Here is a 26,762-nt window from a genome sequence, read left to right as displayed (position 1 = left end):
AAATTTATATTTTCCCAGATTTGAGATATTAAATTTTTTTAAGATTTATCTATTTGAGAGAGAGAGAGAGCATGGCTTGAGCAGGGGGAGGGGCAGAGACAGAGGGTGAGAGAGAGGAAGAGAGGGAAGGAGAATCTTAAGCAGACTCCTCATTTAGGGGGGAGCCCTAGTCGGGGCTCTATTTCACAACCCTGAGATCATGACCTGAGCCGAAACCGAGAGTCAGCTGCCCAACCGGCTGAGCCACCCAGGTGCCCTGAGATATTAAATATTTTTAATTTCTACTTTACTATTTTAAGATAGCCATATTGAGTAAGCTGCTGCAAATGCTTCGTAGGATGAAATGTGATAATAGCAACAAATAACAGCAGAGGAAAATGTTCCAGGATTAAAGTTGACTGATTATGCCTAAGTAAATCTGATGTCATTCTTTGATTACCCAACCTCAAACTTACCCTAATGTGAGGATTAAAACAGAGATGCTAGCTTTTACAAGATTAGATACAGCTAAACCACAAAAAAAAAAAAAAAAGGGAAGACTGCTGCTCTGGAAGGTTGCTGTAATTCACATCATTGTAAAAAACAATATTAGCAGTTTTCCTGATAACTAGTTCCGAAAATGGGGGAAAATATTGAAATCAAAAGTGCTGTCTTTTGAATACTATGGAAACTGGTGGTAACTCCCAGCAGGAAAGGGAGGGGAGGAGAAGGGCAAAGAGGAGGGCATGACTAGCCAAAGGCAACTGGTTTCGGGGAACACCCACTAGGCACCAGATAATGTTTCACAGCTGCTAACACCTTTAAATCCTTGCAAGTCTGTAAGGAAGATGGCACCATCCCCTCTTAACAGCTTAGCCAAGCCCACATGACTGTGGATTTCAAACCCCAATTTTTCTGACCAAATGTGCACCATCTTTCCACTCCACCATACAGACTTATTTTGCACCCCTTCCTAACTTCATTGAGTGTTAGCACGGCCCCTGGCAACACCCTCTGCCGCTGTCTTACGACGCCCCTGAAATGTAAGAAGTGAGCCCAGTGGGGGCCAGGTACACCCAACCCACATTCTCCTCCCTTCCCTTCTGACTATTTGTCCATTGCTGCTCCACACTGGCCACATAGAGGATAGAGCAGGCTTACTAAAGAATCAGCCTGCATCTCAGTGTATACTCTATCCAGGGTGAGGAGGAGAAAGTTTCTAGTTATGCTTAAGAGGAATTGTCTTCCATTTTAGGAGCTTGCATGATGTGAGACCACTTGGACTGGCATAAGGAAGGAGCCCAGAACGTTGTCACAAAGATCAGAGTTGAAGCCCAGGCTCTGTAGCAGCACTGTACAATAGTATTCTCTACAATGATGAAAATGTTGTGTAGCTGGGCTGTCCAATATGGTAGCCACTAGCCACATGTGGCAACAGAGCACTTGAAATGTGGCTAGTGAAACTCAATGACTCACTTTTAAATTTTATTCAGAATTAACTGATTTACGTTTTAATGGCCATGTGTGGCTAGTGGCCACTGGGTTGGAGAGGACTTGCTGCCTAGCTGTGTGACCTTAATCAAGTCTCTTTTCTCATCCTGAGCTCTCTCATCTGTTCATGACTCTGCCACCTCACAATTCAGCTGGATTGACCAAATGAGAAAAGAACCACTCCGGTGCCTGGCACAAAGCCATCCCCTTAATAAGGGGCTTTAGTTGAATCTGAAAATGTCCAAGAGAAATGCATGTTAAAAGTCTAAGCCTGGATTTTTCTCCAGAATTGATTCCTTATGATTGCTTTATTCATCCAAACCTCATCTGCCTGCCAAAGAATGACCTCGGAGAAAATGAGGGCTGGAGACAGGCACGCCAGTAACAGGACTGTGGGTACAGTCTTACCCTTTACTGCCCAGCTTCCCCCTGGAGCTTGGACAGGTCATTTTCTCCAGGTGGCAATGAGAGAGTAGCCAGAAGCAGGGCAAAGTGCTGTATACATCTGATGTAGCTAAAAATCTTTGAGAGTTTTGCCGAAAACTTCTCTCCTTCTCCACTTTTTAAACACGTTGTTTTCAGGAAAATTTGCCCATCTGGTTCTGATTCATTTGCACTTAACGCATCAGAGGGTGGTGTTGTAATACCAGATTGGCTTGCAAAAAGTTCTGATTCCCATATCTCCCCAGCTTCTATCCTTAGAAACTGGGGAATGGGTTTGGCCAGCAGATGCACAAAGCATACTAAAGATGGGCCCCAGGGCATGAGATAGCAGCTCCAGCTCTGCTACAAACACTCTGTGTACCCTGAGCTGTCCCTAACTCCTGGGGTCTGGGCCTACTCTCCTGGGAAATGAGGGCTTCAACTCAGTGACAACTCAAATTCATACACATGGACTAACAATGGTTCTTTTATAAAATTTTTTTTAAAGATTTTATTTATTTATTTGAGAGAGAGAGTGAGAGAGAGAGAGAGCACAAGAGGGGGGAGCAGGAGAGGGAGAAGCAGACTCCCTGCTGAGCAGGTAGCCCGATGCGGGACTCGATCCCGGGACTCCAGGATCATGACCTGAGCCGAAGGCAGTCGCTTAACCAACTGAGCCACCCAGGCACCCACAATGGTTCTTTAATATGGAAAAGCCCAGTAGTTGTCACAAAAGACTCACACAAAATTGGACGGTTTGATGAAGGAAACCTAGAATATGTTTTGTAATGATCAAAAAAACCCCAAAAAACAAAAAAGGAAATGTGGTCACCAGAAGTTTGTGTTCAGGAAAATCAAATCATTCTAGATCAGCCTTATTCTTTAGTTGGTAAAATCCTAAGATTACTAGAGCAGGCCTGATATTTGGATGGCTCTACACTGAACAGGTCTTCTGGGCTAGTCTGGTGATGATAAGACGGTAAAGAGGACAGGGTGGTAATACAGTTTAAATGGCAAATCCAGGCCTTACATGTAGGGCAGTGTGAAACCAGGAACCTGCTCTCTTTGCACTCGACCATGTGGCCCAGCAAGGGTTACAAACCTCCTACAATTAGTACTCAATTAATCATTGAGATGCTATGGGGTAGACAGTTTCCTTGAGCAGGGGTTGAGCTGGTGACCACATGGTTCCTTTTGAGACCAATGCCTATAATTGCATAAAACAAACTACAGGATTCCTTAAATATATCCCAACCAGAGTTCTTAGGACTCCATTCTCCTCGAGTCCTGAAGAGTTCCCTACACAACTCACTGACTACCCATATAACCACTGTTGAAGTGATTTCATCAAAGTCCTCGGTTTTAATAATCTCCTCCAGGATAATGGCTCCCAAATTAGGCCCCGAGACTGTATTTTCTTCTGACTTCCTCTCAGATATACAACTGCCTCCTTAACATCTTCACTTAGAGGTTTTTCAGGAATCTCAAACTAATTACGTCCAAAATAAAACTTAACATTCTTTTCCCACAACTGTTCCCCACCCAGTGTTCTCTATGTCAGTAAAGAACTATGCCATGAACACAGTAGATCAAGAGACATTAGTTCGAGACACATCAGAATCAGCCACTGTAAGTCTCTCAGCTTTTTGTTGAACTTGGTGAACCCAGAGGGTTAGAACATTTTGAGCTAAATGGAATCTAGATCTATCTTCTTGTATCTCTCACTCACTGAGGCTGCTGTAGTTAAGACATTATCTTCTGTGGACTTTGGGTTGTTGACTCAAGTCCCTCCTAGAATAGGTATTCTTCCACTACCCTGTGAGGTCTGGAGAGTGGAAGGAGCACATTCTGACTGTTCTACAGTCTTAGCACAAAGCAGGTACAACAAAGTCAATGAGATTCTGTTCTCAACATCCTCCTGCGATTTCTTGGTACCTTCATTCTAGCATTATCACACAGGCTGTAATTATCTCTCTTTATTCTCCCTCACTAGACTGTAAGCTTCGTCTTATGTGTTCATCTTCACCATCTTGGCACAAAGCTCATAGCCTGACACTTAGGAAGTGTTGAGAGACTATGTAATGAATGAAGAAATGACTAAATGAATTAGTGAATGAAGATCAGAGAAATAAAGGAACTGATGAGGCGTTCAGTCCACCAGGCAGTCTTGGCAAGCCCTGAACATGCTACCTCCAGCCCATGTCTCCTCACACACACTCCCTTTCCCCCCACCTTACAGCCCAGGCCGCACTTGGGAAGAAAGCTTCAGGAAGAGCTTAATGTTCAATGGAAATTTCTCACCAACAGTCAACACCCAGTCATGATTATCTCTCTCTCCTCTTTCCCTCTCTCACTCTTTAAAGTCACTTGCAGTGTCTTTTCCTCCCTCCAGCTTACCCATTATTTACGATAATGACTTCAAACACCAAGCATTGCTATTCAGGGCACTGTGAAAACGTGTTTTTCCCATCAGTCCTGATGAAATAGTTTCCACTGTCTGTTTCCCTTGCAGATAGCAATCAAAGTCCAGGCGCAACAATTAAAAAAAAAAAGTCCAAACTCTTGTCCGATATAGCATCTAAAACTTGTCCTTGGAAAGGGACACCCCAGGGAATTTAATCAGAAATCCTCTTCGCTCGGCCCAACCCACTGCTATTGAATACAGAGTATTTGGAATGATTTGTTTCTGGGAGCTGATTTCCCTATGCTTCCCCCCCCCCCCATTCTTCCCAGAAGGCCAAAATAAGAGCCCTTTGAAGAATGTTATTCCCTTAAGACATGTGCTGGGATCTCCAGAGTCTAACGTTAGCCTGTGAATTCTCACTGTCATCTTTTTACTACATCCTCTGGTGACAGCCCCCAAAGCTCTGACTGCACTGTTCCCTGAGCTCTGCATTCCCTCACTTTGGCTGACTTTGTATCACCAGGTCAATGTCTATCACTTACTGTATCATCAGGTCAATACCTATCATACCAGGTCCTCTCACTTACTGGTTATATGACCTTGGACAACTATCTCACCTCCTAGCCTGTGTTCCCACTGTGTCTCACAGGCTAGTTGTGAGGTTAAATAACATCATACAGCAGACACTACATGGGAACTGGTCCTCAAATGGTCCGAGAACCATAGATTCACCTTCCCCTTGTCAATCTCCCCCTTCTCTGAACTTCTGTAGCACTGGTATCATTTGAACATAGAATTCTCAGCCAGAATGGCCTATAGAGATGGTCATCTGAAAAATTCCCATTTTAAATGCTTAGTACACACACACACACAACACAGACACAACATGTGCATACACCATAACTATACATACAAACCACACTATACCACACACACACACACACAACATACAACACAGACACAATGCATGCATACACCATACTACACATACATACCGTAAACACACACACACACACACACACACACACCACCATACACAAAACACACACCATAAGCTGGGCATTTAGACAGCTTCCATTTCAAATCCCAAGGATGGCCTGTCTCCGCTTTTCTTCTCTTGTGATTTGGCCTTCTTAACTAGGAAAGCAGCCCCAGTGCTCAGTCCAAAGTGGTTATGAGGAAACACTGTGGGAAACATAAAAGGGATGTGCTGTTTTTCTAAAAACTTCTGTTCTTTGGTGAGTTTAGACCCTATTTCTTATGCCCATTGGTGACAGTCATTAATAAGTAACTAATAGGTAACATATATGCAGAATATTTACCCTCTATTAGGCACCATGCTGTGCATTACATGCAGGATGCATTTAACCCTTACAATATACTTATACACCTGCAGCTATTACACAATCAAGGTGCAGGGGGAGCAGTCATCCCCAGACATTCTCAACTGCCAAGGATCCAGCCAACACCTGGGCTCCCCACTCAGTTTTGCTCACTAGCAATTAAAAGAGCAACTGTACGTCAAGCTGGGATGACCGATGATTAACCAGTGGAAGGGAACCATGAGTGTCAGTCTTACGATGTTCCATTCATAACTGATCCAAAAAAGTAACAGGTGGGCCTCCAGGGATCAGGGACCATGGATGTTTTTGTCATTTCATCATGCTACAAAAATGCCTCGATGTTTGTGGTGCTAGTGCGTGGCATCTCCCAGAAGCCTATAGTCATTCCAGAGTCCATGTGATGCCTGGAGCTCTTGGCTCCAGACTGGAATCAGGACACATAGTTTTATTCTTCAAAATGCAAAAGAATTTCCATAGAAACCAAGCCAGCTGTTCTCCGCCAGACTACTGCTGGCCATTAGACTGACCCGAAGTTGTGGGCTTTTGCTGGCAAAGAGGCAGCACTAACAATCAACCCAGTTGTTATCAAACACTACTAGGGGAGGACATAGCTATCCCAGCCCTGGCGAATGACGGAGGTGCTATATTCCATTAAGGCAGGTAACTGGAATTCTAGTGAGATCATGTAGGGAGGGAGCTGTGTCTTTTGGGACAACTTAACCATGCATATAGTATAATAAAAAAAAAAACAACAAAAAAAACACAACTGCTCCTACCCCTTTAAGTAACATAGAGAGCACACGAACTCCTGAAGCTCTAAAACAGTGTAAGACTTTGAAAGGATTGGCGCCTGGTAGCGTCAACATTTTCTATTCCTTGTTCCATTTCAGTGCTGGGTCAGATGCCCTACAACCAACTTCCTCCCTTTCATTCACATGGTTCCCAAAGTACTTACATCTTCATTATTTCATTAGTCATTCACAATGACCTTGAAGGGTTATCATTTGTGTTTCCCAGATGTGGCAACTAGGGGTCAGATAGGATAAATAACTTGCCAAATCTCCTACAGCCCATGATGGCAGAGATAGAACCACATGACTGTTTGGGCTCCAGCCAGCCCAGATTTCTACCTGCAGCTTGGTACCAACAGACATTCTGGGTGATGACCTAGGCTCTCTGCTCTACATGACTGGAAGAAGCAATGACCCTTTTAGACTTTGCTAGACTCCGTGTCTTCCCATATGCTGATCCCAACTGGTCTTTGACTCCAGTTCATCTTAAGTCTCAGCTCAGCCTTCTCTGACACCCTTATCTAAGTTAGGGATTCTACTGTTATGTATTCCCAAGGTATCTTGCTCTTCCTATTTTGTAATACCATAATTATAATAAACTTTTCAATTGTTATTTTCTTTGCTAAGCTGTAAGTTCCATGAAGCAAGGACCATAGTCAGCTAGCATAGTTCCTAGTACCTATTAGGAACTCAATACATGTATAGTAAAAGAGAACAAACCATTCCCTCTCATGGAGAAGTCTGGATAGGGCCAAAGAGTGTCAACCCATCAATCAGAAGAAGACTGACCAGAGGTTCTAGTACAAAAACATGTCCAAAAGATCAGCAGTTGGTAGACTGATGTAAGCTACTTATTGGCAGGTCTAAACTGGGGCTGGGAACCAGGAACAGGACCAGAGGCAAGGGGAGGGGGTTTGTTTCCAGCAGGGTGAGTCACTCAAAGCTCCCCTCTAGGGGCCAGAGGACCAGCATCCCAAAAACAGCGCCAGGAAAACAAAGTTCACAGCTCTCTTGAGGGCTGTTTAGTTAAAACAGATGGCTCTGTACCTTGACAGATGCTTTCCTTTTTTTGTATACCCAACCATCTCCTATAGAAAGATGCACTGGTAGGATATCATGGCAGAAGGTATGTTTAAAAAAATTATCCTGATAGAGAAAAACCACACAAGAATCAGTAAGATCACCTAAAATGCTAACAAACAAGAGAGGAATGAGAGCATAAATGACAACAGTGAACATCCAGACAGAATGAACAAAATTGAAATGCATTACAAAGATATACTCTGTTGAGCTTGGTAACTGATAGGGTATATAATAGTATCCCCTTTTGACTGGCTTCCTGTTTCCTAAGTACTTTTAGGTCCTTTATCTCATGTGAGCCTCATAAGAAGCCTATGTGTTCGATGGATAAGGGAATAGGCCTGACAGGTGATCTGCCCAAGTCACACAACTCAGAGGGGCTGGGCAGGGCCTGGAGACCAGGGGTGCAGACCACCATCTCCAAGCCCCCTGCAGGCAGCATGGGGCCATTGCGCATCCCGGACTTTCAGTCATAGAAGTACACTCACCTCACTCCCCCAGGATTAGGCAGTCTTTGACCTTGTTTGTATATTCGTGTTTATGTAAATGCACATTTATAAGTGCATTTCCCAGCAGCAAGGTCTGAGATTCCCGTCAGCTCTGGGAGTCTGATAACAGCCCCAGCCCTGCCACACTGAAGACCCCACTGCCTCATGGCAGGCTCTGCTCCCTATGAGTCAGACCTGTTTTTCATCTTTACTGTTATTACTGATTACTAAAGAAATTCCAGGGTCCTTGTAAAATCTCCAAATAAGAAATGTGAAGAAGATAAAATTCTATATACTCTGCTACAATTTCACTTTTATTTGATAATATAATACCAGACACTAACATTTACGGAGCCTCAATTAATTGCCAGACACTGAGTGAGGCACTTTTATACACAGTATCTCACATAGGCCTCACGACAGTCTCAGACAAGCACTGTGAGTAGCTCTATCTTACAGATGAAGAAACTGAGGCTCCCACAGCCATCATTTTCTTTAAGACATTTCCCCTCCCATCTAGGAGTTCACAGATTCCAGGGATTAAGATCTGATCTCTTTGGGGGCCAATGTTCAGTCTACTACAGAGAGGAACTGAAAATCCTATTTTGGCTGCTTTATGATGACAGACAAGGTCTCATCTCACAAGGGCATCATTAAAAGCAATAAGGGCCAAGCACAGGTAAATACAAACATGCTTTGGGTACTTGACAGAGGGCAGAGAGGTAAGCAGAAGAGAAAGGTCAAAAGAGGATGTCTGTGGTGGAATCATTCTGTAATGAAGAAGCAACGCAGCATCACACTGATGGACTGAGGCACTGCACCCCACAAACCAGGACAAGGCCACCGAAGAGCCCCAGAGAAGGCTATGAGTAATTTTATGATGCTAACCATTTGTTATAAAATCAAACCTCTTGGAGTCAAACTCTTCTCTGACTTATCCTATTCCCTGCAATACATTTAACTATTTTCTTTCAGGAAAAAATAAGCCAAATTTTAATTCTTGCTGGCACTGTACATGTGCTCCTTAAAATAGCATGGGACCTCTCAGTTTACCTTCTGTCTTAACAAATCACTAACTTCAGGAAATGTTCTTAAAGATCAAGGTCCAAGTAATAGTTTAATGAACCTAAAGATGTCTGCTTTTTTGAAAATTTCCTAGGAAATCTGGATTCAAGACTAGATTCTACCAGGTACCAGCTGGGTTCCTTTGGTTAAGTCACCCTTTACTCAACCACACAACCACTCAGAGGTTGGCCGTCCCCTCAACGAAAGCCACTAGCTCTCTCCCCTGATTTAGAATAAGCTTGAAAAATGTCTTAACTCCACTTTTAAACCATGAACTCCTAGATGGGAGGGGAAATGTCTTAAAGAAAATGATGGCTGATTTATTGAGCCACGTGTTCCTTCCAGCACTCAGTACTAAGTCCCTATAAATCATGTAAATTACTTCTGTTTTACAGATGAAGAAACTGAATGCTTAGAGAAGTTAGTTGACTATCTCAAAACTATACAACCAGAGAAGGAGAAGTCAGGATTTACACCCTGAGTCCAAACTTCATACCCTTTCCCTAAACTCATGCTTTGTCTCCTATCTCTAGCACCTAGTATCGTAATCTAGGATGTGGGAGACTCTGGAGAAAACAGCTGGTGGATAAGAATGGAGTGGAAAATGAAGGAAAAACACTTGTTTATACTATATATACACTATGCCACCTTCAGAATGCTGGAAATCATGAGGTTTGTACATGAGAGAGGGCAAGCAGGGACAGATCAGGAAAGAGCAATGATATACAAAATAAAGCTTTACAAATTACAGCTTTGCACTGCCCAAAGCAATTTTCATAAGTATTGTTGCACTTGATTCTCACAAAACACCTGGTATGAAGTATGAGGAAGTAGATTTCACTGTAAGTAACAGAAATACAATCTGCAATGTATTTGATATATTTGACTTCTAAACGGTAGGGCCAGGATTCAAAGCCAAGTCATAGGACTTCTTTCCAGTGCTTTTCCCACTGGGCCTCACTGCTTTCTCTTCCCATAGACCTTCCTTGGAGGCCACAAAGCCCTTACCTATCACCTGCTCAAAGGCTCTGAGGCCTGCTGCCTTCCACCAGCCTCCTACCACCATCATGAGTGTTCGCACAGACACACACACATGCAAGATTTCCTTTTGCTATATTTACAATGCCTTAGGGGTGAAGAAAAAAGGATGGGGCACCCGGGGAAGGGATACAGAATCTGTAAAGGGCATAGGACTCATGATTTGGTCATCACAGCTTTCTCAGAAGTTCTTGAGAACTTTTTCCAAAGGCTTCTATAAACAAACTGTATATGTGTATGTATTTCTGGGTGTGAATACTGCCCATGGCATAAGAGAAGTCAGAGGTCACCCAATATAGGCATGGTGTCCTAGAAAAATCAGACTTGGGTGAGCACCTAACTTCTCCTTCCCCTCACTTCATGTACAAAGGAAAACCACAGGATGCTTTTAAGAATGAAGGTGGTCACCAGCACAAAGTATCTCACACAGATTCAAGCAAGTAATTATCATTCAACTTATTTAATTAACCTGCTTCTTATATATAATGGATGCTCTTACATACCCATTTTTTAGAAATGTACTGATTCCACTGCATTAGTTCAATAGCTCTGGCAAGTCCTATGTTATGAGTTAATCAGAAGCCAACTGTAAGCTCCTCCAGGCCATAATCTCCACGAGGACAGGCATGTTTTCCTTATTTAACCCTCTATGCTCAGTGCAAGATACAATGTCTGCTACCTTGTCAACAGTCTATGAGTAGCAGAGAAGCCTGAAAATAAACAATGCATGGGACTGAGCAAAAATACCAGTAGAAGCAACTGAAACTTTTCCTCATATGTATATAAAGGAGGCTTCAAAAGAAGCTGTTTGGATGTGTATTCTGATTTGAAATTCATCTTCTGCTCCAACTGTAGAACACTTAAAAAATGATGTTATCTTTGCTGGACACCAAGAAATCAAACTTACAGGTGTGTGTAATGAGTTTTTAATTCCTAAATTATCATGTACTATATGTCAGATATGTGGTGGGCATTTGTGTGGTTTGCCACTCTTTTTCCTCATCATCTGGAGGTGTCAGTCCGATTTTCTTTCAAGAACCCACTTTCGCCAGTCTCAGTCCATGCCACTCACTGATCCCCACTCCCTGCTCCAGCGGTGGGTGTGTGACCCACTGACCAATGAGAGGTCAGCAGAGCCCTGGCCACCATGACTGGCCCAGAGAGGAGTACATGACAGGCAGTCTAAGATCTGAGTTAAACTACTGGAACAGCAATTCTGTCTTCCAGCTTAGATTGCCAAAATAGTAAAATCTATGCCTGAAGGTTTGAAGATACCAGTGGCCATCTTGCTGCTCCAAGAACTTGTTCAAGAACGAAGCTGGTCAGAGGAAAGCAGGCCACCGTAAGGAGTGAGGCAGATTATTAAAGATAATCTGGGTCCTCCCCTGGCGGGTAAGTGAGTTAATCAATTTCCCCCTTTGTTTCTTAAGTCAGTTTTGGTGAGTTTCTTTCTGAAACAGCCAAAAGACTCCTGTCTAATACAAATTATCACCTCAAAGAAAAATTGATAGGAGTAAAGTATAAAAGTGGGATAATTCTATCCATTAATTAATTTCACTATGTAGGGCAAAAGCACCATCATTCACTTTTCGAGCACTGACACTCATTGAACACAGTCAATATTTATAACCATCTAGTGTGTTGGGCACTGGGCAAGGTCCTAACATGGACATGGTCTGGGCTAGCGACTGCCTTTGAGAGCTGACACACAGAAAATGCCAGTGCAGGAGGGGCAGATGGGTTTGCCTTCAAAGAGCCACTAAGTTGGCTCTCCCTTGTGTCTGGCCTGAAGCAAGCAAGTGACTCTAAATGCTTTTATTAACAAGTGAATTAAAGGTCAGAGGTGAATTTCCCTTAGTCCTCAATTTCCTGTCTGTGTGCCAAAAGTAGGTGGGGGAGGGGTGGGGGGCATGACTTGTTAAACACCAGATGAGGATCCATGGCGGCTGGGAGAAGGGAGAGAGGCACCACAGGACCCGGCCGGCTGGGCCTGGAGGCTTTAGCTGTAGAGAAATGGTTCTGTATCCCTGTGATAGCAAGTTTAATATCGCAAGGGCCCTGGTTGAAGGAGTGATTAAAAGTGTGGGGCGGGGCGGGGGGTGGGGGTGGATTCAGGGATTAGCATGTAAGCAGATGAGCTACAAGAGTGAGAAGCAGGAGGTTAGCTTTCATTAAACATAGGCAATTAAGAACACGGAAGAAAAATGCCAACATTACCGTCTACTTTCTGGTTTTCTTCTACTGTGATATTCGTGAAACAATCCCCTTCCACTGGGCTTTCCTCTAAATGCTAGATGATCTCAAGGGGCCGAACCACCTTGGGATTAAACAAAGGCTCAGCCACTGGCTACCTGTATGCTACATGGTAGGTTACAAATTCTCTGAGCCACTCTTTCCTCACCTTAAAATCAGAGTTTCAACATGGACCTCTAGGACAGGGTGAGGACTGTCAAGAAGCCTTGTGCATAGCAGGGACAGAACGTGTTAGTTTTCATTCCCTCTCTTCCCTGTCTCAACAACGTTCAGCAAACATTAAGACATCCTTTGGAGCCAGAGAGTGGAATGGAAGACATATGACTGGGGTCAGGCAGCTGGAATTTGTATTTTACATTTGCTATTTACCATCCATGAGACTTTGACAGACAGTTTTCCTCAAGTTCAGGGTTTTTTTTTACCTTTAAAATGAGCATAATTACTATTGCCTTGTGTACTGCACAGCATTGTTAAAAGAAAAAAATGAATCGATGATTTTAAAATGCTCTGTAAATGAACACATGTCATACATCCAGATATGTAAGTATGTGTGTGTACATATATATGTATATAGTTTTATGTATATTAAATTGTATGTGATATAAAAGACATACTAAAACATTCACAAATATTAAAAATAAAGCAATCTTCATGATATTGAATTTGGCAATGGATTGTCAGATCTGACACAAAAAGCATGACCAACTGAAGAAACAATAAACTGGGCCTCATCAAAATGAAAAGCATTTGTGTATAAAAGGGCATTCTTTATCAAGAAGTAAATAGACTACCTACAGGGCAGAAAATATTTGCAAATCCTGTATCTGATAAAAGCCTAATATCCAGAATATTTAAAGAACTCCCATGGCTTAATAACAAAAAGGCAAAGAAAAAAATTTTAAGGGGCAACAGATCTGAATAGACACTTCACCAGAGAAGATATACAGATGGCCAATAAGCACATTAGAAAATGGTCAACATCATGAGTCATGAGGGAAATATGCAAATTAAAACCACAACAAGAGGGGCGCCTGGCCGCCTCAGTTGGTGGAGCGTGCAACTCTTGATCTCAGGGTCATGAGTTCAAACCCCAGGTTGGGCATGGAGCATACTTAATTAAAAACAAAAACAAATAAACACAAACAAAACCACAACAAGTTATCACTTCATACCCGCTAGGACGGCAATTTGAAAAAATGGAAAGTAACAAGTATTGGCAAGGATGTGGAGAAGTTGGACCCCTTGTACATTGCTGCTGGAAATAGAAAATGGCTCAGCTGCTATGAAAAAGTTTAGCATTTGCTCAAAAAGTTAAACATAAAATTACCGGATGACCCCTCTTATGCTCTAGACCCAAAAGAACTGAAAACAGGTCCACAATTCCACTCTTAGGTCTATACCCAAAAGAACTGGGACAGGTATAGTAGAGATAAGCACTTGTTCATAGCAGAATTACTGACAATAATCACAAGGTGGAAACAGTTCAAATGTCCATGAAAGGATGAAAGGATAAACAAATAGTGGGATATATATGTAAATGGAGTATTACTCAGCTATCAAAAGGAAGTACTAATAAATGTTGTAATACGAACAAACCTTAAAAATATTATGCTTTTAAAAAAAAAGAAAGAAAGAAAAAGCCAGACACAAAAGGTCACACATTATATGATTCTATTCATGTAAAATATCCAGAATAAATAAATCCACAGAGAGACAATGAATACTGGTGGTTGCCAGAGTACTTTGGAGTAATGGAAATGTTTGGGAAGTAGATAGAGGTGGTGGTTGCTCAACATTGCTCAACTAAATGCCACTAAACTGTTCACTTTAAAATGGTTCCTTTAAAAATAAATAAATAAATAAATAAATAAATAAATAAATAATAAAATAAAGTGGTTCCTTTTGGGGGCGCCTGGGTGGCTCCACTGGTCAAGCATCTGACTCTTGATTTCAGCTCAGGTCATGATCTCAGGGTTGTGAGCTCCAGCCCTTCGTCGGGCTCCATGCTGTGTGGAGCCTGCTTGAGATTATCTCTCTCCCTCTGTCCTACCCCCCCACCCCAGCTCACTCTTGCTCTCTCTCTCTCTCAATAAATAAAAACAAAATGAAATGGTTCCTTTTTGTGTGTGAATTTCACCTGAATAAATTACTTTTCAATAGGTTGACAATTTCAATAATGTTAAAAGAAGGTCCATTAAAGAATGGCTATGTATCAAAATATGTTGGCTTTTTAAGAAAATATAGTAGTCATCCCACAATTTTTTTAACAAACTAGTAAATGCGTCAATAAATCAATTAATAACATTATCTTAGAAAAACAGTCTATTGGAAGGAGCACAGAGAAGATTCCAAATAGACTCTCAAGCAACATAACAGAATCATTGCCAATGATATCACTGTTTTGTGTCAAACCATTACCAAGTGAAACTGAAAAAAATTAAAACTATCCATAAATTTGCCAAGATAGCATGTAATACTATGACATAATGGCGAGTTTTTCCAAAGTATGTTATTTGTTTATTTTATTTTTTGGTAATTCCTATCCCTGTCTCTACTGAAGAATGTTCTTTCTTCAAATTAAAACTAGCTAAAAACTATTTAAAGAACACTAAGTGACAACATTTGTCTCAGCTCTGAGGCTCAGTCAGCTGAAAAAATAAAGCTGAGAAACTTACAATTAATTTTGTTGCTGTTAAGTCAAAATGCAGACCATTCTAAGTTTGCTTATAACTTTGAAATGTGTTTATATTGACAGGATATTTTCCTTTATATTATGTGTTTTGAAGTTTCAAAGTTTATTTATATAAAAATATTACATTTTTAAAAAGAGTGCTGTCTTATCATTAATAAAATGTAGCCTATGTGTGTGTACATATCACTCAGGATCTAACCTGTTAAGCAAAAACTAAGTGTCTAAAACAGAAGGAATTTACTAGAAGGAACTGGTTGCGCAGGTGGCAAAAGAGAAGCCACATGGGACACCTGCGGTGCTCCAGAGGTTAGCAATGGCAGGAAGTTGCCACGCCCCTTGACTGAAAGAACAAAGCAAGGCGCCCAAGAGCCAAGATCACCTGGCTGAAGCTGGAATCAAGAGCCAGGGGCTGTGGAAGAGACAAAGTCTCAGCATGAGATACAAGACACACAGGGAGAAGAAATACCCAGGCTTCTCCCTTCTTCCCACCCTCAATCTCTCATCAGTACATCCCACTGGGGAAACCCAGCCCGGAGTTAGCTGGTTGGAATAGGAGCCTAGGAAACAGAGGCTTTCGAGGCCAGCCTTCCTGCAACATAAAGGCAAGCAGGAAAGGATGAGAATGAACCGGAGGCCAAGAAGGCCAAGCACCAACACAGAAGGCAAAACTGAAACTAATTTGCATGTGATGGGTACAATATTACATGAACTAGAGACATCCAGTCATATACCTTCAGTCTCTGCCTCGGGATTTTACCATCTACTCTGGGAAATGGGCTGTCTGATGATTAACTTATTAGTACATAGTTCACCCCTGTCTGTAATAAAAACCACACAAATAGTAAGTAAAACACTTTATTTCACAAATAAGAAAAATAGCACTTCACATAGCACTTTCATACACATTATTTCCATTTTTTCTCTCTCTTTTTTTTAAAGATTTTATTTATTTATTTGGAAGAGAGAGAATGAAAGAGAGAGAGAGCACATGAGAAGGGGGAGGGTTAGAGAGAGAAGCAGACTCCCTGCTGAGCAGGGAGCCTGATGTGGGATTCGATCCCGGGACTCCAGGATCATGACCTGAGCCAAAGGCGGTCGCTTAACCAACTGAGCCACCCAGGCGCCCACATTATTTCCATTTTTGAGATGAGGAAATTAAAGCTTGAAGAGTTGCCATCAACCTGAACCTGCCATGATCCTTGCTTCCTCTCTCCCTCAAAGTCCTTCATTCATACCATCATGGAGTCCTACCGGTTAGTCTATTGCTCAAATCCGTCTACTTCTTTCCACCCAATATCCTTTACCCCTAGGCTGATTAGTCTCTCACCTGGATTACTACTAATGCTACAACTAATTTCCCCGTGTTCACCCTGTTCCCTTCCAATTTGGTTTTCACACAACGGCAGTGACCTCTTAAAAAACACAAATAGGACAGTGCTACTTTTTTACTCAATCCCCTTCAAATTCTTCCTATTACTTTCGAATTAAAGACCAAAATCCTTAATGTAACCTAAACCACTGGGCAAAGCCTGACCTCTCCCCAACCTTTCATCTCTGTCCCGTGCCTCTTCTCCCTAAGCTCCAGCCACACTCATCTGCTGGGTCAGTTCTTCCAAAGTACAGGCTCCCTCTAACTCCAGGGTCTTCACATAGGGTGGTCCTTCTGCCTGGAATATAATCCCCATCTCCCGCAGGGGGCTCACCCCCACAATCCTAGTTTTTAAGAGACAATTAATAGCTTTTTATTTCTGGAAAAGAATGACCTATTCCTTAGTTTATTCATTCAACAAATATTGATAATTGCCTCATACACAGAAATTCTCTGCATACATGGCAATTCATCTCCCTGCCTCTAATATCTGCCCTACGAGGTTTTTCCTATACAAATTGAATGGCTTATTAATAATAGCAATGATAGCAATAATAAACGACAAAAGTAAATGTTACTATTTATTTAGAGTTCTAAAGCCTTTTTGTCAGCCTGGGCCATGGGATGAATTGAGTCACTGGATTCTTAGATTCAAGTTGGCCACAAACATATTGTTGGTGATGTGGCTTTTGAAATCCTGAACACGGCAACAAGAAAATCTGAAACCCTTTGGCCCATGTTATTATTCTAAGTCCTCACCCTAATAATGAGCAGCATTTTTCCTACTTTCTCACTAAGGAATTTCAGGGGTCCTCCCTACTTGCGGCCCTAGTTGGCCTTCTTACTGTATTAACAACACTAGTTTTCTGCAAGAATTACTACTGCAACAAAGGCAATTGCACTCAGGCAAAAGCCTCCTGATCTTGAGGGCCTTTGTGTGGAAGGATGAGCGTTCCCACTCTCTGTTCTAGTTCTGTAAGAGGAGGAGGGGTGTGGAGTGGCAGGGACCCTCAGGGTTACTTCTTTCCTACTGACAGGGAAGAGGGGAGGGGTCCCTTCTAGCCCCAGAATGAGAGAATAGACAGTAAAAGAATGAGGGGGCCTTGAGTCATGCCTACTCACAGCTTTGGAAGTCAAATGGGCCAGATTTCAAATTCAAAGTCTGTCACTGACTAGCTGTGTCTTCTCTTACAGCTGTGCTATCGAATATGGTAGCAACTAGCTACATGGGCTATTTAAATTTAAATCAATGAAGATGACATCAAATCAAATACTTAGTTTCTTAGTTGTATGAGCTACATTTCCAATGACCAAAAGTCTAGTGGCTATCCTACTGGACAGCACATGTAGATTATCTCCATCATCTAGAAAATTCTATTGGACAGCAATGATGTAGAGAAAGTCATACAGCCCCTCTCTATGAGCCTCCATTTCCTCACCTGTCAAATGAGATCATATATGAGATTATCCATGTAAAGTACAGTGCTTGGCACAGAGTGAGCCCTCAATGTATTCTCCCCCTTTCATTCCTCAAGGGGTAGGCATACTTTAGGGCAGGATCTCATTTAATTATCTCTATATCACCAATGCCTTCCTAGCACAATATCCCATTCATAGGAGATGCTCAATAAATACTTGTTGAACTATACTACTTAACATTTCAAATCAAGCTCAAACCTAAATTTTCCCTACCATCCCCTGAATGCACTAGGGATGAAAAAAAGAAGATATATATAATACACACACACATACACACACAGATACAGGGCCCAGTATTTAGTAAAAGAAGGAAGGAGGAAAGGAAGGAAGGAAAGTAGGTAGGAAAGAAGGAAGGAAGAAAGACTAGTTAACAGCTGTTAACAGTCAATGCAATGTGAAGTACTTTATATTGCTTTATTTAATCCTCACAAAAATCCTATGAAATGTCATTTTTTACATTTGAAGTAGGCTCCATGCCCAATGTGGGGCTCAAACTCATGACCCCAAGATCAAAGTGACATGCTCTACCAACTGAGCCAGCCAGAAGCCCCTGAAATGTCATTTTGATCCCCATTTTACTGCTAAAAAAACCTTGAGGTTCAGACATTCAAAGCCAAAATTCAAACCTATATCATTATGAATTCAAAGTTCATGCTCTCAACTATTATATACTGCAACCTCCCAGGGATGAAGGCATCCTGTCTGTCCCTTGTCTGCTCCAGTAGATTCCTGTGGTGATAAAATGAGATAATGCTTGTGAACACTCACTGTGAACTCTAGGTATCGTGCAAAGTGGCCGTTATTATTTTGTACTTATTATTGCGCAGCTCTCCAACACCCAAGCCGTGGTGCCTGGGTTAGAACGCAGGCAAACTACAAGTCACCCAACTTCTCAATGCCTACCTCAAAATCAGAAGAGTGACAGGATAATAATACCATGCATGCCTCATAGGATTGTTGTGAGGATTATATAGACTAATATATTTAAAGTATTTAGAATAGATTCTGGCACGTCTTTAGCTCCACATAAATGTTACCCATTAATATTATTACCATTACTATTACATGGTGAAGACCTAGGAATGGAAATATTTTTTTAGAAATGAAAGATATCCTGAATAGAGGTAAAGAGTCTAGATTCTCCAATGTCTTTTTTATAAGTCAAAGTAAGTGAAAGGGATGTTATCTATCATTCAATTAGACCTCCTGTGGAGACAATCCAGCTGGAACCCTTCAGCATTTGGGCTTCAAAGTTCTAACCACTCCCCAGCCCTGGGTCTTATCTGCAGCCACCAGATGTATCAGCCAATGAAGGACCCAGTGCAGCTTGGTCTGTCAGGTGAAGACAATATAGGGAGAGAGGTTTTTATGGCCCAAAGAATGGAAACTGAAGGCTGACAACTGGACCAACTTCCCCCAGCAATCACAAAGCAAGTTTTGTAAGTGTGGACAATAGGCTGCAGTGACTGTTGGACAAAATTCCCCCTTCTCTGGTTTCCTGGAAGCCCCAAAGCTACTTGGTAATAGTAAGAGAATAAGGTTCGATATTAGGGTCCATTGTTCATGCTAATGGTGTTTATTACTTACTGGCTTCTATTGTCCCAAAATGACTTACTGCACCTGGATGTCAGAGAGCTTGTCTCACAAAATTAATAGTTTACCTCAACTCCACTTGGAGGGTGGAGGCAGGGGAACTTGATTCAATTTATTACCCAATGTCTGCTTGATGCCAGGGATGTTGAATCCAGTCCTGAAAAGTTAAGAGCCTCAAAGATGAGAGACACTCACACACTTAGAATAATGCATTTCAAGTGGGTCCTCTTTCTTTTTCCTTCATTTGAGTAAGGACAGAGGAGGACTCCCCAGTAAAATACTGAGAACGTCACACAAGAGGTTAGCAGCACTTATACTGCAGGCAAGTTGTAGAAAATAAGTTATAGAAATTCCTAGAGTCCTAGGTCACTGAGAATCAGCTTCATAAGCAGGAGGGGCTTGAAACCAAAATGGCTGCCATTGAAAGATGCTGGACGGAAAGTTTCCATTCCTGACAGGATCCACGGACGATGACTGGCAGTTGGTTCCATGAGGACGACAAGGGTAAGAAATTTTTTTAAAGACTTCTAAGATTTTCCTTAGCTTTTGAGAAGATGGTGGTGTTATTTCTTGAGAGACAGTCCAGCAGGAAGAACATGTGTAAAGGAGAAGAGAAAGAAAAAACCAGCTTCTATTAAGCACCTCTATGTACCAAGCATGGAACGAGACACTTTCTATGCACTGTTTTATTGAATCTTCATGGACATCTATAAGGTAGTGATTATTATCCTCATTTTATAGATGAGAAACTTCAGAGGGTCTATGATTTGCCAGCAGAACCAGGTGTGAGCCCAGCTGCTGGAGGCAGATAAACCTGGATTCAAATCTTAGTTTTATCACATATCAAGTATGTGACGTAGGTAATTTAATTCCCTCATGTTATGCAGGAATAACAAGATATGCTTTATGAGGTTGCCATAAGGATATAGATAAGCAAGACATGTGAAGTGCCTGCATGGCATGAGTTCTCAATAAATGTAGGTGTTATTTTTGTCATCATCATCCAAATCACATTTCTTTTATGGAATTAAATAAAAAATAGTACGGGACACAGCATGCTACATGCCACATAGTAAGGATTCAATAAATGATAGCTATTATCTTATTGTTCCGTATTAAAACGGCCTTTGCACTCTCCTCTTCTGACTCAAAAACCCATAAGGAAGGCCCCGTCCCGTCTCACCAGCAGGATTTCCTCCACAAAAAAACCCTCTGAGCTCACTCAGGTGCAACATGATCTCCCTTGCCCTTGACTCTGGCAACCACTGGTATTACCTCTCTCAACCTCCACCTCCCCCCAGGCTCAGGGCAGAATAATATCCCTGTCCTTCCTCTGAGGGATGTAAGGCAGCTTAAATAATTAACGGTTGTAAGATGCTTTGAAAAGAGAGCGCAAAACACCATAAATCCCAAGAATTAATTCATAATATCAGTGGTGGGCTTGACAATTATATATGTCATATTTGTTCAGCTGTGAGAATGGTTTAGAACGTCAAAGTTTGGAGTGTGGTCCAAATCTCTCAAGACCAAGGATTTCCTGCAACTTTATATTGTCTGTATTCTCTAAGGCTAAGATTGTAAAGTTCCAATCTCCTAAACACAGCACTAAGAATAGTTGCATTTTATTAATTTTTTTTTAAATCTCTCCACTCCTTGGGCCTCACTTGCATTGCAGTTGGGGTTTTGGAAGGCAAATGGTGGAGTGAAGAGGACACAAGACTCGGAGTCAGCAGAGCGTCTTCGGAGTGGTTCCATCACTCTCTGCATGGAAATGCTTTAGCTCCTTATTCCATCTGAGTCTTCTTAGAAAAAGAAAAAGGCTGATGGTGGCATGAGTAAGTCAGGTTGTGATAATGAGCTAATGAGCTAATGCATGCACATACATTCTCCAGGAGTTTACTAAGTATCTTATCCTGTGCCAGACTCCTACTAGACACTGGCAATCACAAAACAAAACTTCCCTGGTCTTAAGAGCCAAAAAAGACAAAGGAACTGATGACTGCAGTAGGATGGGCTAAGATCTTGCCCCTCCAAGCATGGTCCATGGACCAGTGGCAATAGTGGCATCAGAAAATTGTTTAAAATGCAGAATCTTGGTCCCACCTCAGGCCTACTAAATTGGAATCTGCACCTTCACAAGGTTCTGGGGGTATTTCTATGCTCGTTAAAGACAGATGCTCTGGGCTCAGGGCAATGCTAAAATATGTGCTGGTGTTGTAGGGCTAGGAACTGGACAAGAACTAATGCAGCTGGTATCTAGATGGGGGTAAGCAGGAGGGCAGTGAAGGGAGGCTGCTGTAGGCTGGTGAACCATCAATCCAAAGGGATGGCAAGATGCAAAAGCACAGTGGTCTGAACCAACATGCAGCCTTCAAGATGCCATAAGGAACTCAGTATTTCAGCATTGGGCTTGGGACTTTTTTTTTTTTTTTTTTAAACAATAGTGTAACTGATAGTTGTCCTTATTCAAATATGATAACCCCTGAAAATCATCTAAGATCCTTTCAAGATGTTTATTTTAGTATGCCTGCGTGCACATAAAACTGCATTTGAACTTCAGCTTTAACTACAAGTGTTTCTGTCCTATAAACTGCAAATGCATTTATTGGCAGGGAGTATCCAACAGTAAGTGAATGGTCACATGGAAATCTATAATTGTGTCCCGTTTCAAATGTGTTCGATGTTGTTGAAAAAAAAAAGAGAGACAGACAGGGACCCAGAGGAGAGAGGGAGGAAGGAAGGAAGAAAAAGAGCAAAGGGAGAAAAGAAAGGAAAGAAAAAAGAAAAAAAGAAAAGGCACAGTTCTTTTCAGATCAGCTTTTCCTACATTTTGTGTAAAAACCAAGTCAGTCAGGCTTGAATATTCTTTATGCCTGGTTTCTGCTCTTCTGGGCACTTCCATCATTTGGACTTAACTCTTTTTACTCTCTTGGTCCTTTATTGAATTCAATTTTGTTATTTTCTGTATGTAGTTTTAGGGATGCTTTGCACTAGTTCAATATATTTGAATTTGTCCCAACTCCTGAGGTCTGGCTCACAAGGCCTTCATGATTGGAAGCTTGCCTGCCTTACTGGCCTTGCTCAATTCCCTGTTCCCAACCTACAAATAAAAACATATTCCCTTCCTAGAGATTACCACCTCTGTCGCATTCAGTCATTTTGAAATACCCTTTCCTCTGCCTAGAGGCCTTTATCCTCAGGAAAATCCTCACTCTTTAGTAGGAAGAGTTACCATGGCTACCATTTACGTGGGACTTATTACATGTTCTCAGCAATTTTCATTCACTCTAATTACTGGACATGCAACCTATTATCTGCCCCCCAGTCCTTGTGTCGGGTTCTGTTTTTTAGAGACCCCAACTATAACATTAAAAATCGGCAAAACACCTTCACACAGATGATCTCATTTTAACCTCAAACTATCCAGGGCTGTATATATCAGTTACATTCAACCCTAATTTTAAGCACTGATCATTAAACAGCAAGTATTCCGAGTGGCTACTATTATCCTAAGCATCATACAGTACAATTTATTACTCTACTCTCGCACTTTGGGAATACCTGGGATTTAATCCTTGCCTTCCCTGTGCTCAGGCTTCCAGATTTGTTTGACCTTTGTGGTCATCTGACCCAGACTTTGGCCCAACACAGCCCAGGTAGAGCACTCCTGACCACGAGCAACCTCTGTTCCCACGCTGCTAGTAGGGGAGGAATCCCTTCCTCACAAGGGCATTCTTCAGAATATCCTTTCTCATGTTCAGCTAAAATCTTCCTATTGTATCTCCACCCACCAGTTCTGGTTCTGCTCTCTGTTCCTTCACAGGTGTCAGCTCTCACTTCCATATCATTTTTATAGAATCAGAGCATATAAGTATTATATGAAACTCAAGGCGCGTCTTCTACAATTTCCTCAATTTCAGAGGTAAGAGGACGAAGCAACTTGTCAATAACAAACTGCGCATGAGTGAGATGCCCACACCTCAACCTCCTCCGTTGTGGGCCATGCTCTAGCCCCAACAGCCTGTGGCCTCTCACTCATCCTGACAGATCCAGTCAATGTGCAAGCCACCTGTGCACACACAAAGTGTGTGTGTCCTTCCTGTTGTTTCTGCTTACAACCCCTGGCTTTGACAAGGCTTGTTAAATAGGCAAAGATTTATGACTTTAATATGCTTTATTAAATGGCCAGTTGTTTCTAATCGAAGTCATTAAATTATCAAATGATTTTGCTAGCCTCTATCAAAACCATGGTTCTTTTAATGGAAGACCAATTTATCATTCATTCAACAAATATACGTTCAGTATATAGCATGTGTCAGGCATTGATAGGTGCTGAGAGCCACAAAATTGAAAAAGACATGGTCTCTGATATAGAAAAACTCACAGAAATCAAGCTGGGAAGCTATGTACACTAAATTAGAGGTTATGAGTATGGACTCCAGTATCAGAAGGGCCTGAGAGAGAATCCCAGCTCTCCCACTTACTAATTACATAACTCTGGACGAGTTACTTACTGTCAGTAGATCTCTATTACATCATTAGCAAAACGGGGTTATGTAATATACTATTAACTTCAGTGTATTCTAATGATGATTAATGACTCAATAAATTGTAGCCATCTTTATATGGTACATATTTACTGCTTAATAAGTTATAACCATTATTATAGTTATCATAATTAATAAAAATTCTGTTAATTTAGCAAATGTTTATTCTATTTCCTCTGAGAGGCCATCTATTATATACGGTTGACATGGACATGAGCCATCTAGAAAGGAGAGACTTTCTGACCAGCTGCAGAGGATATGATGAACACACAGCCTCCAGCTGCCAGCAACATCAGGGTCTGCGTTAGCGGGAAGGAGCTGCTTTGCCTGTGGTCCCAGCCTTCCCCAGGGCAGCCCACGTCCAGAGACCAGGCAAGGTGGGAATATAAATTCCAGCCATGTCAGCACAGGCCAAATCAACCCTCATGAGCAATACCCATTCCAGCCTTCTTCACAGGCCCACCCAGTTAGACTTCTCCCTCTGACCCATCCTGCCTCCTCATAGGTGTTGATCTCTAAGAGACATCCCACATCCCAAAGTCTATCTCCACACCTGCTTTCAGAACACCCAACCCGCAACAGTACGACACAGTCACTAAGAACATGAGCTCTGGAGCCACACTACCTGGGTCTGCATCCTGACTCCTGCCCTCTGGGCTCTCTTGGAGGAGTCACTTAATGGTATGTTATCTTGGCTTCTTTATCCATAAAATGGAAATTATAGTCACATCTATTTCATAGATGAGGATCAAATGAGTTTAATCCGTGGTACGTGCTTAGAAGAGTACCTGGCACTGTTAACCACTTAGGAAACACTACCTGTTACCACTTCCAACATTTCCATAGACGAGGCCCTGCCACAAACTGGGAGCAGAGAGAGAGATCAGGCATGGTGAGCGTTGCCGACAAGATGTCTGTGTCTGAATGAGAAGGACCTGCTGTGCTTGTGGAGAGAACCCCATACATGAGACACAAAATCCTCCAGAAGCTGGGGCAAACATGAGGACAGCTAGTGGAGGTGACACTCCTGTGATGACACAAAAGTACAAGGGAGAAGTGTGAAATGAGATTCAGGTCTGGCCCTGATATCCAGCCTACTTTACCTCTGGTCCTAAACAATGGTAAACCCTAATAATGACGCCCATTGCCATCTGACAGTACACAAAAGATTCTTACTTCAGTTCTCTTTCCATCAGCCTCTTCACTTCCACTAAAAGGCGGAACTCTAAAACCCCAACAATTGCCTTCACTCCCAGGCCAGGTGAATCCCTGCCACCAAGCTTGCCCCGCTAAAAGCAAAACAAGAAAGTGTTAAGTCAATTGGATTTCTGAGAGTTTTACTCAGGAAATACAAGCGTTATTTCACCTGAAGTAATCACAAGACTATGCACATCATGAATATATACAGTATTGGTCCCTCTGAGCTATTTTTTTCTCATAAATTGTATTTATAACACAAATAAAAAGACAAGGTTTGTTCCTTGTGCTTATAACCCATTCAAATATGGAGCAGGGTGATTTTTACATTTGATTACCATCTTGTTGACTTGTGTATTTTAATAAAACCAGCAGTGTGTGCATATTCTCTCAATATTCATGGGAAGTCATGGGAACTGTAAATTACATTAAACATTAACTTGCTTAGGCCTGACACTGTTACATAAAAACAAATGACATATTCAACTTTTTTAAGTAAGCCTCCATTTAAAGAACCAAGGGGGAAAGAAAAGCATAAGGAAAAAAAATGTGTTCATTTTATCCCCCCCAACAACTTCCATGAAATAAAAGTGTCATTCGCATTTTACATATGAGAAATAATGAGGCTCACAGCTGTTGTCTGTAGGACAAATAAGCAATGACTGACAAAATCATGACCATCACAAAACAAACAAAACAAAACAAAAAAACAGGTGCTCTGTTATGACAGCCATGTTGCAAGGGAAGAATTAAACCATGGGGCCCCAAAGACCCAATTTCAAATTGAAGGCCTGCCACCTACTGTTCGTGTGACCTTGGGCATGTTTTTGAACCGCTGTGTGCCTTAGTCACCTTGGCTGTAAAATGGTAGCTAAAGCAACACCTGTCTCTTGGACTTACCGTGAGATTCAGTGAGGTGCAGGAAGCAAGAGCCATTCAATAGCTATTATCCTCCTTTCCCAGTTCCTTCCCACATTCCTAGGTCCTCGCACTCTTCCTGTAAATGAAGGGTTTCTAGGGTCAAAATTTCAAATCCTGATTCCCCCTCCCCGGTGAATGGACCACTACAGAAAAGAAAAGCTGAGTTGGGTCCCCCATCCAACCAGCCCAGTGTCCTAATGCTCCCTCCCCAACCCCTCTGATACCACTCAGAAACCCTCAAGTCCTTCATTACTAACAGCTTCCCTTAGAAAGAGATTCTAAGTCTGAATCAAAACCTGGAGTTCCTAGAACCACAGCGGTTGAGGGACTTTCTTATACATCCAGCATAGAACTTTCCCAAAATGGGTTCTACAGATGACTTGTTCCACAGTGTACTGACTAGAGCAATATGTCTGGTTAATTAGTATGTCTGTCTTGAGGGGTCCCGGTGCCCACTTTCATATCAAGTGAACCAAAAAGACCTGCAGTAAAGTCATGTCCTTAACTTTGTTTTCCCCACCCTATTCAACTGCTGACACTAACTCCCTTTTCGCAGAAGATATAATAACATTTTGTAGAACCAGAACTCTATAAACTACAGTTTCAAAG

At 41.9% G+C, this 26,762-nt stretch overlaps 1 long non-coding RNA gene across 1 annotated transcript in view; it reads right to left on the bottom strand.

Moving 5' to 3' along the window:
- Nucleotides 1-26,229, bottom strand: part of LOC118554965 (uncharacterized) — a 369,884-nt gene extending 343,655 nt beyond the window's left edge. Inside the window, exon 1 of the long non-coding RNA XR_013447586.1 lies at nt 26,133-26,229. This is a non-coding gene — a long non-coding RNA (uncharacterized LOC118554965). The remainder of the gene's footprint in view (nt 1-26,132) is intronic.
- Between the last annotated feature and the right edge of the window lie 533 nt (nt 26,230-26,762).

Source organism: Halichoerus grypus, chromosome 5, assembly GCF_964656455.1.
Source record: "Halichoerus grypus chromosome 5, mHalGry1.hap1.1, whole genome shotgun sequence".
Lineage (NCBI taxonomy): Eukaryota > Metazoa > Chordata > Mammalia > Carnivora > Phocidae > Halichoerus > Halichoerus grypus.
This window is presented reverse-complemented; position numbering and strand designations above follow the sequence as displayed.